Source organism: Monodelphis domestica, chromosome 1 (genome assembly GCF_027887165.1).
Source record: "Monodelphis domestica isolate mMonDom1 chromosome 1, mMonDom1.pri, whole genome shotgun sequence".
In the NCBI taxonomy this organism is placed as follows: Eukaryota; Metazoa; Chordata; class Mammalia; order Didelphimorphia; family Didelphidae; genus Monodelphis; species Monodelphis domestica.
The window spans coordinates 653,300,578-653,318,751 of record NC_077227.1 but is presented as its reverse complement, the minus strand read 5'-3'; positions in this window follow the sequence as shown (position 1 = coordinate 653,318,751).

The following is an 18,174-nucleotide window of genomic DNA, read 5'->3' as shown; positions in this document are numbered from 1 at the left end:
AACCAATAAGAAGGTTCAATGGCTGAGAGGGTGACACAGCAAAGCACTGTGGAGTGCTCAGGGCATGTTGGAGCACAAAGGACAACACGGCCGTCCAATGCAGCTGAGGAAGTCTCCAGGTGTAACAACTTTTCGTGCCACTGGACCCAGGCTTCCAAAGCCGAGAGAGTGGGACTCTCTCTGTGCATCGGCTTTTCAACTTAAATCTCTTTCACGCACAAGTATCTTTGTGCACACTCATCTATCCTAACTCCGTCCACCCTCTTCAAGACCTGCGGCAATGGGGGAGTGACTACGCAACAGGTGGAGGTGACCACTGGCAGTTGTAGTTACGATCCTGCATATAGGCGGCCCACGGACCAGTGGTCGCTCGGCCCTGTGGGCAGCAGGGACATTCGGCAGCATCCTGGGCAACTGAGCAGCCCTCTCTAGGACAGCACTGCTCAACCTAATCAAGGGAGGGGATTAGAAAAGGTGTCCCAAACATTGCCTGCCCTACAAACACCCAGTCAGCACACTGTGGCTGGCAGGTCATCCCCTTTAAGCAGTCGAAATCAAAGAAAAAATACAAAGAAACTCCTACTAGGAACATGGAACATCAGGACATTACTTGATAGAGAGAATACCCCAAGACCTGAGAGAAGAACAGCACTAATCAGTAAAGAACTGGCGCGATATAACATCAATATCGCAGCCTTAAGCAAAACACGCTTACCGGATGAGGAACCACTCAACGAACCCACCACTGGATACACCTTCTTCTGGAAAGGTAGAACCTCAAATGAAGACAGAATCCACGGTGTTGGCCTGGCCATCAAGACCAGTTTGCTAAAACAGCTGCCAGACTTGCCTGTGGGCATCAGCGAGAGGCTCATGAAGATCCGTTTACCTCTCAGCAAAGACCGGTATGCCATAATCATCAGCTCATATGCCCCAACACTGACCAGCACAGAGGAGACCATCGAGCAGTTCTACGCTGACCTGAGTGCCATCCTGTACTCAGTGCCCACAAATGACAAGCTGATACTACTGGGAGACTTCAACGCCCACGTTGGCCAAGACCATGAAAGATGGAAAGGAGTGCTCAGCAAACACGGTGTGGGCAAAATGAACAAGGGCCTACTGCTACTCAGCAAATGCTCAGAGTTCTAACTCACCATCACGAACACTGTGTTCAGAATGGTGAACAAATATAAAACAACGTGGATGCACCCAAGATCAAAACAGTGGCATCTCATTGACTACATCATTGTACACCGGCGAGACATCCAGGATGTACAGATCACCAGAGCCATGAGAGGAGCTGAATGCTGGACAGACCACCAATTAGTTAGAGCAACTCTTCAAATGCGCATTGCGCCTCACCATCCAAAACATGCCCAGAAAGTTCGCGCATTCTACAACGTGAGCCATCTTAGAGATCCATCTTATCTGGATGCAAACATTCCAGTCCTGCCTGGACAACAAGCTGTCTGCCAAGGGACCACTCACTGGAAGCTCAACCAAGAAATGGAACCAGTTCAGAGATGCATTGAACGAAACATCAAAGGCAGTCCTAGGCCCAAAACAACGCAACCACCAGGACTGGTTCCACGAGAACAACACTGCTATTGAAGACCTATTGAGCAAGAAGAACAAAGCCTTTATGGAGTGGCAAAATAACCCAAACTCTGCTCCTAAAAAAGACAGATTCAATTCTCTCCAAGCCACGGCACAGCGTGAGATCAGGAAGATGCAAGACCGATGGTGGGAAAAAAAGGCAGAAGAAATCCAGCGCTTTGCTGATACGAAAAACTACAAAAAATTTTTCAGTGCCCTCAAGACTGTCTATAGGCCATTAAAACCCACCACCACTCCCTTGCTATCCTCTGATGGTGACACTCTCATAAAAGATAAAAAAGGCATCAGTAATAGGTGGAAAGAACGCTTCAGTCAGCTTCTCAACCGACCCTCTTCAGTCGACCAAAGTTCCCTTGACCAGATCCCCCCAAACCGCTCCATTGAACAACTTGACGTCCCTCCTTCAATAGAGGAAGTCCAAAAAGCCATTAAACAAATGAGTGCAGGCAAGGCACCCAGTAAATACAGGATCCCAACCAAGGTGTACAAGGCCTTAAATGGAAAGGCGCTCCAGCCATTCCACATAGTGCTGACCAGAATATGGGAAGAGGAAGAAATGCCCCCAGAACTCAGAGATGCCTCCATCATAGCACTATATAAGAACAAAGGTGCACAAGCAGCCTGTGACAACTACAGAGGCATCTCACTACTCTCCACTGCTGGAAAGATCCTCACCCTTCTTATACGTAACAGACTCTTGTCATCTGTTTCAGAGCAGAACCTGCCTGAATCACAATGTGGCTTCCGACCAGATCGCAACACCATCTACATGGTCTTCACGGTGAGGCAAATGAAGGAAAAATGCCTTGAGCAGAACCTGAGTCTCTACATTGTCTTCATAGACCTGACAAAGGCGTTTGACACAGTGAACAGGGACACATTGTGGGTGATCCTCAGCAAGCTCGGTTGCCCAGCAAAATTCGTCAAACTGATCCAGCTCTTTCATGTAGACATGACAGGGGAAGTCCTATGGCAAGTGGAGAGACTTCCCATCGCTTCAACATCCCCAATGGCGTGAAACAAGGCTGTGTCCTCGCTCCGGTATTATTCACCCTATTTTTCACCCAAGTATTATGACATGCTGTGATGGATCTAGACCTGGGGGTCAACATCAAATACAGACTAGATGGCTCACTATTTGACCTTTGCCACCTGACTGCAAAAACAAAGACAACAGAGAGACTCATCCTGGAAACTCTCTTTGCAGATGACTGTGCTCTCATGGCCCCCCAAGAAAATCATCTCCAAACCATTGTGGACAATTTCTCTACCGCAACAAAACTGTTTGGCCTGACTATCAGCCTCAGCAAAACAGAGGTGCTGTTCCAACCTGCACCAGGGAGGCCAACTAACCAGCCGTGCATTACAATCGACAGCACGCAGCTTTCTAACGTCAATACCTTCAAGTACCTGGGCAGCACCATCGCCAACAATGGATCCCTAGACCATGAGATTAATGCCAGGATCCAAAAGGCCAGCCAGGCACTTGGGCGGCTGCCCTGCAAAGTCCTCCAACACAGAGGTGTAATCACTGCGATTAAGCACAAAGTGTATAATGCAGTGGTCCTCAGCTTGCTCCTGTAAGGTTGTGAGACATGTACACTGTACCGGAAGCACATGAAACAGCTGGAGCAATTCCACCAACGCTCTCTCCAGTCAATCATGAGGATCCGATGGCAGGACCGAGTCACCAATCAGGAAGTCCTCGACAGAGCCAACTCCACCAGCATTGAAGTCATGGTCCTCAACACCCAGCTATGATGGTCTGGACACATCATCCGCATGGACCCACAGCGAATGCCAAGACAGGTATTCTATGGTGAACTGTCAGCTGGACTCAGGAAACAAGGCTGACCAAAGAAAAGATTCAAGTATCAGCTAAAGTCCAACTTGAAGTGGGCTGGCATTACACCAAAACAAATAGAACTTGCTGCCTCTGACAGAAGCAGCTGGCGAACCCACATTAACCATGCTGCCACCACCTTTGAAGATGAGCGACGTCGACGTCTTGCTGCTGCGCGTGAAGGTCAACAGCAGGCCACAACCGCACCTCCCGTAACAACTGGAGTCCCATGCCCCATGTGCCACAAAATTTGCACCTCAGCCTTTGGACTCCAAAGCCACATGAGGATACACCATAGATGAAACTGCACAAAGACAATAGTCATTCTCGATCACCAAGAGACTACCACTACTACTACTACTACTATATAATTGAAAAATCTGTTACCCTAAAAAAGAACTACATTACCCAGGAGCCCACTGATTTCCTATTATTACATACTTCCTGTCAATAGGAAATAAATTGAGTGGGTGGTCCTGTTCACTTTTTCTCTTTACTTCCTGTCACAAGCATGGTGATGGTAAGCATGGGATTTTGAAAATGCTAATTAGCCATGTGTTTTTTTTTTATTTTCTATCTCTTTTATTCCTTTATTTCTAATGATCATTAATAAATCTCCTAAAGTATAATAATTTTTATTATTGAGATTAATGATGATGACCAGAAGTTGGAGAAAAAACTCTCAATTTTTTTTTTAAATATATTTTATTTGATCATTTCCAAGCGTTATTCGTTAAAGACATAGATCATTTTCTTTTCCTCCCCCCCACCCCCCATAGCCGACGCGTAAGTCCACTGGGCATTAGATGTTTTCTTGATTTGAACCCATTGCTTTGTTGATAGTATTTGCATTAGAGTGTTCATTTAAAGTCTGTCCTCTGTCATGTCCCCTCAACCTCTGTATTCAGGCAGTTGCTTTTTCTCGGTGTTTCCACTCCCATAGTTTATCCTTTCCTTATGAATGGTGTTTTTTTTCTCCTGGATCCCTGAAAGTTGTTCAGGGACATTACACTGCCCCTAATGGAGAAGTCCATTACGTTCGATTATACCACAGTGTATTAGTCTCTGTGTACAATGTTCTCCTGGTTCTGCTCCTCTCGCTCTGCATCACTTCCTGGAGGTTGTTCCAGTCTCCATGGAACTTCTCCACTTTATTATTCCTTTGAGCACAATAGTACTCCATCACCAACATATACCACAGTTTGTTCAGCCATTCCCCAATTGATGGGCATCCCCTCGTTTTCCAGTTTTGGGCCACCACAAAGAGCGCAGCTATGAATATTTTTGTACAAGTCTTTGTGTCCATTATCTCTTTGGGGTACAGACCCAGCAGTGCTATGGCTGGGTCAAAGGGTAGATATTCTTTTGTCGCCCTTTGGGCATAGTTCCAAATTGCCCTCCAGAATGGTTGGATCAGTTCACAACTCCACCAGCAATGAATTAATGTCCCTACTTTGCCACATCCCCTCCAGCATTCATTACTTTCCTTTGCTGTTATGTTAGCCAATCTGCTAGGTGTGAGGTGATACCTCAGAGTTGTTTTGATTTGCATCTCTCTGATTATAAGAGATGTAGAACACTTCTTCATGTGCTTGTTAATAGTTTTGATTTCTTTATCTGAGAACTGCCTATCCATTTCCCTTGCCCATTTATCAATTGGAGAATGGCTTGATTTTTTGTACAATTGATTTAGCTCATTATAAATATGAGTAATTAAACCTTTGTCAGAGGTTTCTATGAAGATTTTTTCCCAATTTGTTGTTTCCCTTCTGATTTTAGTTATATTGGTTTTGTTTGTACAAAAGCTTTTTAGTTTGATGTAGTCAAAATTATTTATTTTACATTTTGTGATTCTTTCTATATCTTGCTTGGTTTTAAAGCCTTTCCCCTCCCAAAGGTCTGACATGTATACTATTCTGTGTTTACCCAATTTACTTATGGTTTCCTTCTTTATGTTTAAGTCACTCACCCATTTTGAATTTATCTTGGTGTAGGGTGTGAGGTGTTGATCTATTCCTAGTCTCTCCCACACTGTCTTCCAATTTTCCCAGCAGTTTTTATCGAATAGTGGATTTTTGTCCCAAAAGCTGGGATCTTTGGGTTTATCGTATACTGTCTTGCTGAGGTCGTTTTCCCCCAGTCTATTCCACTGATCTTCCTTTCTGTTTCTTAGCCAGTACCAAATTGTTTTGATGACTGCTGCTTTGTAATATAGTTTGAGGTCTGGGACTGCAAGGCCCCCCATCATATGTGTTTTTTTTCATTATTTCCCTGGATATCCTTGATCTTTTGTTCTTCCAAATGAACTTTGTTATGGTTTTTTCTAAATCAGTGAAGAAGTATTTTGGTAGTTCAATGGGTATGGCACTAAATAGATAAATAAGTTTGGGTAGGATGGTCATTTTTATTATATTGGCTCGTCCTATCCATGAGCAGTTAATGTTTTTCCAATTGTTCAAGTCTAGTTTTAGTTGTGTGGCGAGTGTTTTGTAGTTGTGTTCATATAGTTCCTGTGTTTGTCTTGGGAGATAGATTCCTAGGTATTTTATTTTGTCTAAGGTGATTTTGAATGGGATTTCTCTTTCTAGTTCTTGCTGCTGAGCTGTGTTGGAGATATATAGAAAAGCTGATGATTTATGTGGGTTTATTTTGTATCCTGCAACTTTGCTAAAGTTGTTGATTATTTCAATTAGCTTTTTGGTTGAATCTCTAGGATTCTTTAAGTAGACCATCATGTCATCCGCAAAGAGTGATAACTTGGTCTCCTCCTTGCCTATTCTGATACCTTCAATTTCTTTATCTTCTCTAATTGCTACTGCTAGTGTTTCTAGTACAATGTCAAATAGTAGAGGTGATAATGGGCATCCTTGTTTCACTCCTGATCTTATTGGGAATGCATCTAGTTTATCCCCATTGCAGATGATATTAGCTGTTGGTTTTAGATATATACTGTTTATTATTTTTAGGAATGACCCTTCTATTCCTATGCTTTCTAGTGTTTTTAATAGGAATGGGTGTTGTATTTCATCAAAGGCTTTTTCTGCATCTATTGAGATAATCATGTGGTTCTTGCTAGTTTGCTTGTTGATGTGGTCAATTATGTGGATGGTTTTCCTAATGTTGAACCAGCCCTGCATCCCTGGTATGAATCCTACTTGATCATGGTGAATGATCCTTCTGATCACTTGCTGGAGTCTTTTTGCTAGTATCCTATTTAAAATTTTTGCATCTATATTCATTAGGGAGATTGGTCTATAGTTTTCTTTCTCTGTTTTTGACCTGCCTGGTTTTGGAATCAGTACCATGTTTGTGTCGTAAAAGGAGTTTGGTAGAACTCCCTCTTTGCTTATTATGTCAAATAGTTTGTATAGTATTGGGGTTAACTGTTCTCTGAATGTTTGATAGAATTCACAGGTGAATCCATCAGGCCCTGGGGATTTTTTCTTAGGAAGTTCTTTGATGGCTTGATGGATTTCAATTTCTGATATGGGATTATTTAAGAATTCTATTTCCTTTTCTGTTAGTCTAGGCAGTTTGTATTTTTGTATATATTCATCCATTTCTCCTAAATTGGTGTATTTATTGCCATATAATTGGGCAAAGTAATTTCTAATGATTGCCTTAATTTCCTCCTCATTGGAGGTGCTGTCCCCCTTTTCATCTTTAATGCTGTGAATTTGCTTTTCTTCCTTCCTTTTTTTAATTAGATTGACCAGTACTTTGTCTATTTTGTTTGTTTTTTCAAAGTACCAGCTTCTTGTCTTATTTATTAAATCAATAGTTCTATCACTTTCGATTTTATTAATTTCTCCCTTAATTTTTAGGATTTCTAATTTGGTTTTCTGCTGGGGGTTTTTAATTTGATCGCTTTCGAGTTTTTTCAATTACATTTCCAATTGATTGATCTCTGCTCTCCCTTGTTTGTTAATATGAGCTTTCAGGGATATGAATTTGCCTCTGATTACCGCTTTGGCTGCATCCCAAAAGGTTTGAAAGGATGTTTCGCCATTGTCATTTTCCTTGATGAAATTATTAATTGTTTCTATGATTTCTTCTTTAGCTAAACGGTTTTGGAGTATCATATTGTTTAATTTCCAATTGGTTTTAGATTTGGTTTTCCATGTACCATTACTAATCATTATTTTTATTGCCTTGTGATCTGAGAAGGCTGCATTCATTATTTCTGATTTTTTGCATTTGTGTGCTATGTTTCTGTGACCTAATGTATGGTCAATTTTTGTGAATGTGCCATGTGGTGCTGAGAAGAAGGTGTATTCCTTTTTATCCCTATTTATTTTTCTCCATATGCCTATTAATTCTAATTTTTCTAAGATTTCATTCACTTCTTTTACCTCTTTCTTATTTATTTTTTGATTTGATTTATCTAAATTTGATAATGGTTGGTTTAAGTCTCCCACTAGTATGGTTTTATTGTCTATTTCTTCCTACAATTCTCCTAGTTTCTCCATTAGAAATTTGGGTGCTATATTGTTTCGTGCATACATGTTGATTAATGATATTTCCTCATTGTCTAGAGTCCCTTTTAACAAAATATAATTACCTTCCCTATCCCTTTTGATCAGGTCTATTTTTGCATTGGCTTTATCAGATATCATGATTACCACTCCTGCCTTCTTTCTATCAGTTGAGGCCCAGAAGGTCTTACTCCATCCTTTAATTCTGACCTTGTGGGTGTCAACCCGCCTCATGTGTGTTTCTTGAAGACAACATATGGTAGGGTTTTGGATTCTAATCCATTCAGCTATTCGTCTACGTTTTATGGGTGAGTTCATCCCATTCACGTTCAAAGTTATGATTGTCATTTGTGGACTCCCTGGCATTTTGATTGCCTTCCCTAATTCTAACCTTTTCTTCTTCGGCTCTACCTTTTAGTCCAGTGATTTACTTTAAATCAGTCCCCCTTGTCCCCTCCCTTGATGTTTCCCTTTTTAGTCCCTCCCTTTTTGTTCCCTCCCCCTCCCCCCTCTCTTTCCCTCCCTTTTTGTTCTCCCTCTCCCCCTCCCCCCCTTGGTTTTCCCTTCTCCTTACCCTTGTTGGGTAAGATAGAATTCAAGATCCCAATGGATCTGGATGTTTTTCCCTCTCAGAGTTGATTTCCCTGAGATTGAGGTTTAAGTAAACCCCTCCCCCTCTCTTCCTCTCCTTCTTATAGGAGTTTTCTTCCCCTCCCCTTCCCCTGTGAATCTTTGTGTGAGAACCATTATTCTATTTGGTCTTTCTTTACCCCCTATTTATACATTACATTTTCCCCACATATTAGTATATATAGGTTGATATAAATGTAGTCCTTATAGAAGAGAGTTTGAGTAAAAGAAGATAACATTTTCCCCTTTCCTTAATATTTACCTTTTCAGGTATTCCTTGCTCTTTGATTTTCGGTATCAAACTTTCCACAGAGCTCTGGTCTTTTCTTTGCAAAAAGTTGGAAGTCTTCTATTTTGTTGAATGCCCATACTTTCCCTTGGAAGTATATAGTCAGTTTTGCTGGGTAGCTGATTCTTGGTTGGAGACCCAGCTCTCTTGCCTTTCTGAAGATCATGTTCCATGCCTTACGATCATTCAGCGTAGAACTTGCAAGGTCTTGTGTGACCCTGATTGGCATTCCTTTATATCTAAATTGTCTTTTTCTGGCTTCCTGTAGGATTTTTTCTTTTGTTTGATAGCTTTGGAATTTGGCAATTACATTCCTGGGAGTTGTCTTTTGGGGGTTTAGTGTAGAAGGTGTTCTGTGAGCTCTGTCAGTGGCTGTATTGCCCCCTTGTTCTAGAATCTCTGGGCAATTTTCTTTGATTATATCTTGTATCACCATGTCCAGTTTGGTGTTTATTTCTGGCTTTTCTGGGAGTCCAATTATTCTTAAATTTTCTCTTCTCCCCCTGTTTTCCAGATCTATCACCTTGTCGGTGAGATATTTTATGTTCTCTTCTAATTTCTTGGTGTTTTGACTTTGCTTTATTAGTTCTTGCTTTAAAGCCTGGTTTTCTTTTACAGTTTGGTCAAACTGGTTTTGTAGATGCGTGAATTTCTTTTGCATCATTTCCCACTTTTCCTCCCAGAGGGCTTCCATCTTTTTGGTCCTTTCTGATTCAAATTCTTCATGTGTTTGTGGAGAGTTTCTATTTCCTTTGGAAGATTTTGGAGAATTTTCTTGTATATCTTCTTCTATCTGCTCTGTATTTTGTATTTTGGCTCCATAGAATGTGTCCAGAGTCACCCCTTTCTTCTTATTTTTCTTGGTATTTTGGGGCTTCTGTGCTTCTGTAGAGTTTGTCATCTCTGAACGTGGAGGATTGGCTTTTCTTGTCTTTGTCTGGTGATCAGAGGCTTTAGTCCTGGGCAGATGTTGGTTCTATGAGCGTTCCCTGGGTTAAACTGAATATGCCTCACTGGAACTGGAATGGAAGGGTCGGACCACGAGGCCACACTCTCCCCCTGGCTCGATTTCCGGAAGTTGCCTTCAGAATCCCTGGCCGTGAGGCTGTTTCATCGGCCTGCGGGGGGATGGGCTGCCGCTTCCCCAAGCTCCGAGAGCACAGACTTTCACTGAGACTTGGATAGCAGGATCCAGCCCGTGAGGCTGTCTTGCCCGCCCTGAGGGTTGCTGTTGTTTTGACCAGCTCTCTGCAGCGGAGGCCCCAGGCAGTAACTTTCACCCTGGACCGACCAGCTCTTTGCAGCGGAGGCCCCAGGCAGTAACTTTCACCCGGACTGGGACTTGGGTAGAAGACCCTGAGGGTTGTTGTTCCTCAGACCCTGCTCTCTGAGCCCGGTGCGGCTGCCGCTTCCGGGAGCCTTGGACTCTGCGCTCCTACCCCTGAGGTCCGAGGGATCTTGGGTTCTGGCTTTTAAGGGGAGCCGTACCTTTTGAACCGGGTCCAGGTCCAGGAGGAGGGTTCCCAGGGTCTGTGCTGTTGATCGTTTTGAATTTCGGCACCTTAGGAGCTTCTAGTTTGAGATCGGTTGGGAAGGGTTTTCCGGAGATCTGAACTTCAGCTTTCTCTAAGCCGCCATCTTAACCGGAAGTCCAAAACTCTCAATTTTTTAAGATAGCCTAGATCAATTTTTTAAACCACATTTCTCCTACCAAGACTTTTCTCCCCACTCTAGACCCCTCCCCTCACAAACTCTGAGACAACTCTGAACACTCTAGCAGAGCTGCTACCCTGATCCTACCAGTTTGTTTGTTTGTTTTTGTCTTTACCTACTTTTTGCTGATTGACCAACCTACTGGGCTGGCTGTTTTAGTTTGAGGGACTTAGCCAGGGACTCTTGTCTGAGAAGAGATAAGATACTGCTCTTGCCCATCTGCTTTAGTCAGTGTTCCATGTTCCTTGTTCCTTGCTGGTGTTTTTGATACTGCTTGCTCCTGCTCCTGCTCTTGCTCCTGCTCAGGCCCTGGCCCCCAGCCCCCAACCCCTGATCTGACCCTGACCACTATTGCAGATCCTGTTGGGCTGCTGATTGCTTCCAAGGAGAAGCTAGCAGTCCTTGGAGCTGCTCACTGGGCAGCTGGTAAAAACCAGGGTGTGTTTTCCTTAGGCAATAATTAACCTCCAAACTCCCTGTCCATGTGGAAGAGGAAACAGGGGGGGAAGAGGAAGGAAGTAAAAAATTGCAAGCATGGCATACTCTATGAAAGAACAGTACCTTACCTATTTCAAATAGCTTCCAGTTTTAGTATGTTTTTTTTTTCCCTTTCTACCATTCCTGGGTGCACTGATTCTCTCAATTATCTTGCCCGAGATTCTGAGGAGAAATACATCTTCCTACAATCCCTTGCCATTTGGACCTGCCCAGTCTCTAAGATCCATCCAGTTTGGGATTCCTCAAAACCATGTTTTCTCTCACTATGGGGGATTCCAGAAATGTGACAAAAGAACTCTGAATGGATAGAGAAGGAACTTTAAAGAGTCTGGAGGTGAATTTTTTTTTAAACCCTTACCTTCCATCTTGGAGTCAATACTGTGTATTGGCTCTAAGGCAGAAGAGGGGTAAGGGCTAGGCAATGGGGGTTAAGTGACTTGCCCAGGGTCCCACAGCTAGGAAGTGTCTGAGGTCAGATTTGAACCTAGGACCTCCCATCTCTAGGCCTGGCTCTCAATCCACTGAGCTACCCAGCTGCCCCCAGGAGGTGAAATTTTTAAGCCTTTTCAGACTCCATTGTTTAATGAAAGTCTCTTTATATTATTGTATTTTGCCGATTGTCTGCTTTAAGATTTAATTTGGTTGGTTTTAAGTTTATATATTAATCTGATCAATACTCTTCTGTTACACTGAATCATTTTAATCTATTGTCTTTTAAATTTTGTGAAGATTAAATTGTAATCCCCTGATTGTAACAATGAAGGCTCTTAGCTCTTCCTTTATTGGAAAGAATGAATTGTAATCCCCAGTCTATTTTTAGATTTTAATCCCCAAAAGTGTTAACTCAGTATTTGAAGTAGATCTACCCATTTTAATTTACAAATAACTAACTAACTACTAAAGGTGCGAACTAACTACAAAAAATAATCTAACCATAAAAGGTATGATCTAACCAAAAAAGGTGTGAATACCCATTTCAAGCATTGAGGACCACAGAAGCAAGAGAAATAGATCTATGATCCTCTGACTCTCAGTTGGATTGGAGTGAAGAAGAGTCACTTGAGGAGAGGCTGGAAGACAGACACTCAGATTTGATTGTGGAATTCAATCCTGGAGGAACTTGTGAAGGAGATCTGACTGCTTTTTTTTTAGACAGTCACCATGGTTTCTGTCACCAGGGAACCTGACTTAGTTTCCCTGCCTTTCTGGAGGTATGAAGCTCCAAGAAATGCCCATCATCTTGAGATTCCTTTCCCCTGGCTTGGGCTTAGAATTTCTACCTGGCTCTGATGAAGCAGAGGGCTCTCTCTCTCTCCCCCTTTATCTCATTTCTTAATATCTTCCCTCTATTATAAAAATAAACTACCATAAATTTCATTTTACTTAAGTAATTCATTTTGGGATTTAGAAATAAAATCCTGGTGACCACCAATTAATATATTCAAGTCCAACCATAAAAAACACTTTACACTATTAGATATATTCTGTTACCTTTCCCCTATAACTATACTGAACAAAATATCATTGTATAAGCCCATAAAATAGGTGTTTTTTTTTTCTTCCATTTTGGCTTTGTTAAATGTCACATAGGGGATGGATGAACTCTGTCAAACTGGTTAACAACCTTTGGAAAATGTAATGAGCTAAATATCTCAAATTGATTTTTAAAAATTAATTTATTTAGTCAATTTAGAACATTATTCCTTGGTTATAAGAATCACATTATTTCCCTCCCTCCCCTCCCCCAACCCTTCCAGCAGTCAACTCACAATTTCATTGGGTATTGCATGTGTCCTTGATCAGAACCATGTTGTTAGTGTTGGACATGAGGATTTATTATGTAGAATAGTAACATAATCTAATTTGCACTTTCAAAAAATGCTATGGCAGGTCACATTAGAAAGAGCTAGTATAAGACTACTACATTTATTCAGGTTAGAGGTAAAGAGGACCTAAAAAAGTGTGGTGACTCCATAGGTAGAAAAGCAAGGCAGATGTAAAAGGTGTTGTAGAGCTAGAAACCAGAAGATCTTAGGAGATAATCTATATGGAGTGAAGGATACTGAGAAATCTAGGATAAAATTGAGGTTAAAATATGTAACTATAATAAGGATAATTCCCTCAAAATAGGGAAATTCAGATGATACCAATTAAATAATATTAATATATGAAGCACCCCCAGATACTATGATAAACACAGGGGATATAAAGAATGTCAAAAGCACTATCATCAAGAAGTTCAAATTACAAAAAATTTTAAAAGTTATCATATATAAACTATACAGATACAGGATTAATATAGAGGGGGAAAAGGTAGGTAATTTTGGAAAAATAGAAGAAGGAAAGGAAAAGTAGGAAAGAACTAGTGCATAAGGTGGAATTTGGGTTCAGACTTGATGAAGGCCATTAAAATCAAGAGAAAGAGATGAAAAGAAATTGTATTCTTGGAATAGGAAGAGTCAGTCAAAAGGCAATTAATTGGGAGATGGAATCTCAAAATTAATGAGAAACAAATAGACTTTGTCCTTGAAGTTAGGGAAGAGTGAAAAATATAAAAATATTTATTTTGGTAGACATTCATGCTGTGAAGATTTTAAGGAGCCAAATAAAATGTATGACATTTTTCAAAGAAGGTAATGGTGAGCCATTAAGGTTCTTAGTTGGGTCAGGTGTGGTCAAATCTGGGATTTAAGAAAATAATTTTGTAATGGCATTGAGTGGAGAGAGACTTAAAGAAGGGAACCAAATTAGAAGAAAATTTCAACAGACCAGATATAAGGTTACAAGGCTGGTAATAGGATGGATGTTTGTACAAAGAGAAAATTTATGAGACAATTTATAAAGGTAAAAATGATGAAATTTGAAAGGTTGATATGTATATGTGATCAAATGAAGAATTAAGAAAAAAATAAAGATTTTAGACTAGGTAACTGTGAGCACATCCTGGATAGTAATATGGAAGTTTAGATGATAATTTGAGAGGAAAGATCATTTGTTCTGTTTTGAACCTTTGTGTTTGAGATGCTTCAGATAAATTTTCAACTAAAGTCTTCCTAATGGGCCTAGAGTTCTACTTATTTTGCCACCTAACTACAGGTTGAAAAATGATAAATTTCTAAAAGGAAGTTAATGGAGAGAAATTTTTATTTGAGAGAGAAATTAGGCCTGGATATATAGATATAAGAATCATCTACATAGAGATGCTGATTGAACTCATAAGAGATAAGATTGGCTAGAGGGAAAAAAGAATGGGTGAAAAGATAAAGGCTTGGAGACACTCATGGTTATTGGAAATGCCATAGAAGAAGATTCAGCAAAAAGAAACTGAATAAGAAAGGTATGATAGGTAAGAGGAAAACTGAGTTAGAAAACAGAATGAGTTTTGTAGAGTATTTTTATCTTAATTAATTAATTAAATTTTTTAAATTTTTATTTGGTCATTTCCAAACATTATTCATTGGAAACAAAGATCATTTTCTTTTCTTCCCTCCCCCCTCCCACCACCTCTCCCACAGCCGACATGCAATTCCACTGGGTATCACATGTGTTCTTGATTCAAATCCATTTCCATGTTGTTGGTATTTTCATCAGAGTGTTCATTTAGAGTATCTCCTCAGTCATATCCCCTCCACCCCTGTAGTCAAGAAGTTGCTTTTCATCAGTATTTTTACTCCCACAGTTTATCTTCTGCTTGTGGATAGTGTTTTTTAGATCCCTGCAGATTGTTCAGGGACACTGCATTGCCACTAATGGAGAAGTCCATCACCTTCGATTGTACCACAATGTATCATTCTCTGTGTAAAATGTTTTCCTGGTTCTGCTCCTTTCGCTCTGCATCACTTCCAGGAGGTTGTTCCAGTCTCCATGGAATTCCTCCACTTTATTATTCCTTTTAGCACAATATTATTCCATTACCAACATATACCACAATTTGTTCAGCCATTCCCCAATTGAAGGGCATCCCCTCATTTTCCAATTTTTGGCCACCACAAAGAGTGCAGCTATGAATATTCTTGTACAACTCTTTTTCCTTATCATCTCTTTGGGGTACAAGCCCAGTAGTGCTATGGCTATATCAAAGGGCAGACAGTCTTTTATCGCCCTTTGGGCATAATTCCAAATTGCCCTCCAGAATGATTGGATTAATTCACAACTCCACCAGCAATGAATTAGTGTCCCTACTTTGCCACATCCCCTCCAGCATTCATTACTTTCCATAGCTGTCATGTTAGCCAATCTGCTAGGTGTGAGGTGATACCTCAGAGTTGTTTTGATTTGCATCTCTCTGATTATAAGAGATGTAGAACACTTTTTCATGTGTTTATTAATAGTTTTGATTTCTTTGGCTGAGAACTGCCTGTTCATGTCCCTTGCCCATTTATGAATTGGAGAATGGCTTGATTTTTTGTACAATTGATTTAGCTCTTTGTAAATTTGAGTAATTAAACCTTTGTCAGAAGTTTTTATGAAGATTGTTTTCCAATTTGGTGCTACCCTTCTGATTTTAGTTACATTGGTTTTGTTTGTACAAAAACTTTTTAATTTGATGTAGTCAAAATTATTTATTTTACATTTTGTGACTCTTTCTATGTCTTGCTTGGTTTTAAAATCTTTCCCTTCCCAAAGGTCTAACAGGTATACTATTCTGCTTTCACCTAATTTACTTATAGTTTCCTTTTTATGTTCAAGTCATTCACCCATTCTGAATTTATCTTGGTATAGGGTGTGAGGTGTTGATCCAAACCTAATCTCTCCCACACTGTCTTCCAATTTTCCCAGCAGTTTTTATCAAATAATGGATTTTTGTCCCAAAAGCTGGGGTCTTTGGGTTTGTCATAAACTGTCTTGCTCAGACCATTTACGCCAAGTCTATTCCACTGACCCTCCTTTCTGTCTCTTAGCCAGTACCAAATTGTTTTGATAACCAATGCTTTATAGTAGAGTTTGAGATCTGGGACTGCAAGTCCTCCTTCCTTTGCATTTTTTTTTCATGATTTCCCTGGATATCCTTGATCTTTTGTTCTTCCAAATGAACTTAGTTATGTTTTTTTCTAATTCAGTAAAGAAGTTTTTTGGTAGTTCAATGGGTATGGCACTAAATAAGTAAAATAATTTGGGTAGGATTGTCATTTTTATTATGTTAGCTCTTCCCACCCATGAGCAATCAATGTTTTTCCAATTGTTTAGATCTATTTTTAGCTGTGTGGAAAGTGTTTTGTAGTTGTGTTCATATAGTTCCTGTGTTTTTCTCGGCAGATAGATTCCTAAGTATTTTATATTGGCTAGGGTGATTTTGAATGGTATTTCACTCTCTAATTCTGGGTTAGAGATATATAGAAATGCTGATGACTTATGCGGGTTTATTTTGTATCCTGCAACTTTGCTAAAGTTGTTGATTATTTTGAGTAATTTTTTGGTTGATTCTCTAGGATTCCTTAAGTAAACCATCATATCATCTGCAAAGAGTGATAGCTTGGTCTCCTCATTGCCAATTTTAATACCTTCAATTTCTTTTTCCTTTTCTAATTGCTACTGCTAGTGTTTCTAGTACAATGTTAAATAATAGAGGTGATAATGGACATCTTTGTTTCACTCCTGATCTTATTGGAAAGGCTTCTAGTTTATCCCCATTGCAAATGATGTTTGCTGATGGTTTTAGATATATACTGTTTATGATTTTTAGGAAAGGCCCTTCTATTCCTATACTTTCTAGTGTTTTCAATAGGAATGGGTGTTGTATTTTATCAAAGGCTTTTTCTGCATCTATTGAGACAATCATGTGATTTTTGTCAGTTTGCTTGTTTAGATGGTCAATTATGTGGATGGTTTTCCTAATATTGTACCATCCTTGCATTCCTGGTATGAATCCTGCCTGGTCATAGTGGATGACCCTTTTGATGACTTGCTGGAGTCTTTTTTCTAGTATCCTATTTAAGATTTTTGCATCTATATTCATTAGGGAGATTGGTCTATAGTTTTCTTTCTCTGTTTTTGACCTGCCTGGCTTTGGGATCAGTACCATGTTTGTGTTGTAGAATGAATTTGGTAGAACTCCTTGGCCTATTCTGTCAAATAGTTTGTTTAATTTTGGGATTAGTTCTTCTTTGAATGTTTGATAGAATTCATTTGTGAATCCATCTGGACCTGGGGATTTTTTCTTAGGGAGTTCTTTGATGGCTTGTGCAATTTCTTTTTCTGAAATGGGGTTGTTAAGGTAATTTATTTCTTCCTCTTTTAGTCTAGGCAATTTATATTTTTGTAAGTATTCATCCATATCACCTAGATTGCCATATTTATTGCCATTTAATTGGGCATAGTAGTTTTTAATGATTGCCTTAATTTCCTCTTCATTAGAGGTGAGGTCTTCTTTTTCATCTTGGATACTGTCAATTTTGTTCATTTCTTTCCTTTTTTTAATCAGACTGACTAGTACTTTTTCTATTTTATTTGTTTTTTCAAAGTACCAGCTTCTAGTCTTATTTATTAAATCAATAGTTCTTTGACTTTCAATTTTATTAATTTCTCCTTTGAATTTTAGGATCTCTAATTTAGTCTTCATCTGAGGATTTTTAATTTGTTCACTTTCTAATTTTTTAATTTGCATGCCCAATTCATTGACCTCTGCCCTTCTTAATTTGTTAATATATAAACTCAAGGATATAAATTTCCCCCTGAGTACTGCTTTGGCTGCATCCCATAGGTTTTGAAAGGATGTCTCATCATTGTCATTTTCTTCAATGAAGTTATTAATTGTTTCTATGATTTGTTCTTTAACTAACTGGTTTTGGAGAATCATATTGTTTAATTTCCAATTAATTTTTGATTTGCCTCTTCATGTTCCCTTACTAATTATTAATTTCATTGCATTGTGATCTGAGAAAGTTGCATTTATTATTTCTGCTCTTTTGCACTTGTTTGCAATGTTTTTATGCCCTAATACATGGTCAATTTTTGTAAATATACCATGTGCTGCAGAAAAGAAGGTCTATTCCTTTTTGTCCCTATTTATTTTTCTCCACATGTCTACCAACTCTAATTTTTCTAAGATTTCATTCACTTCTCTTACCTCTTTCTTATTTATTTTTTGGTTTCATTTATCTAGTTCG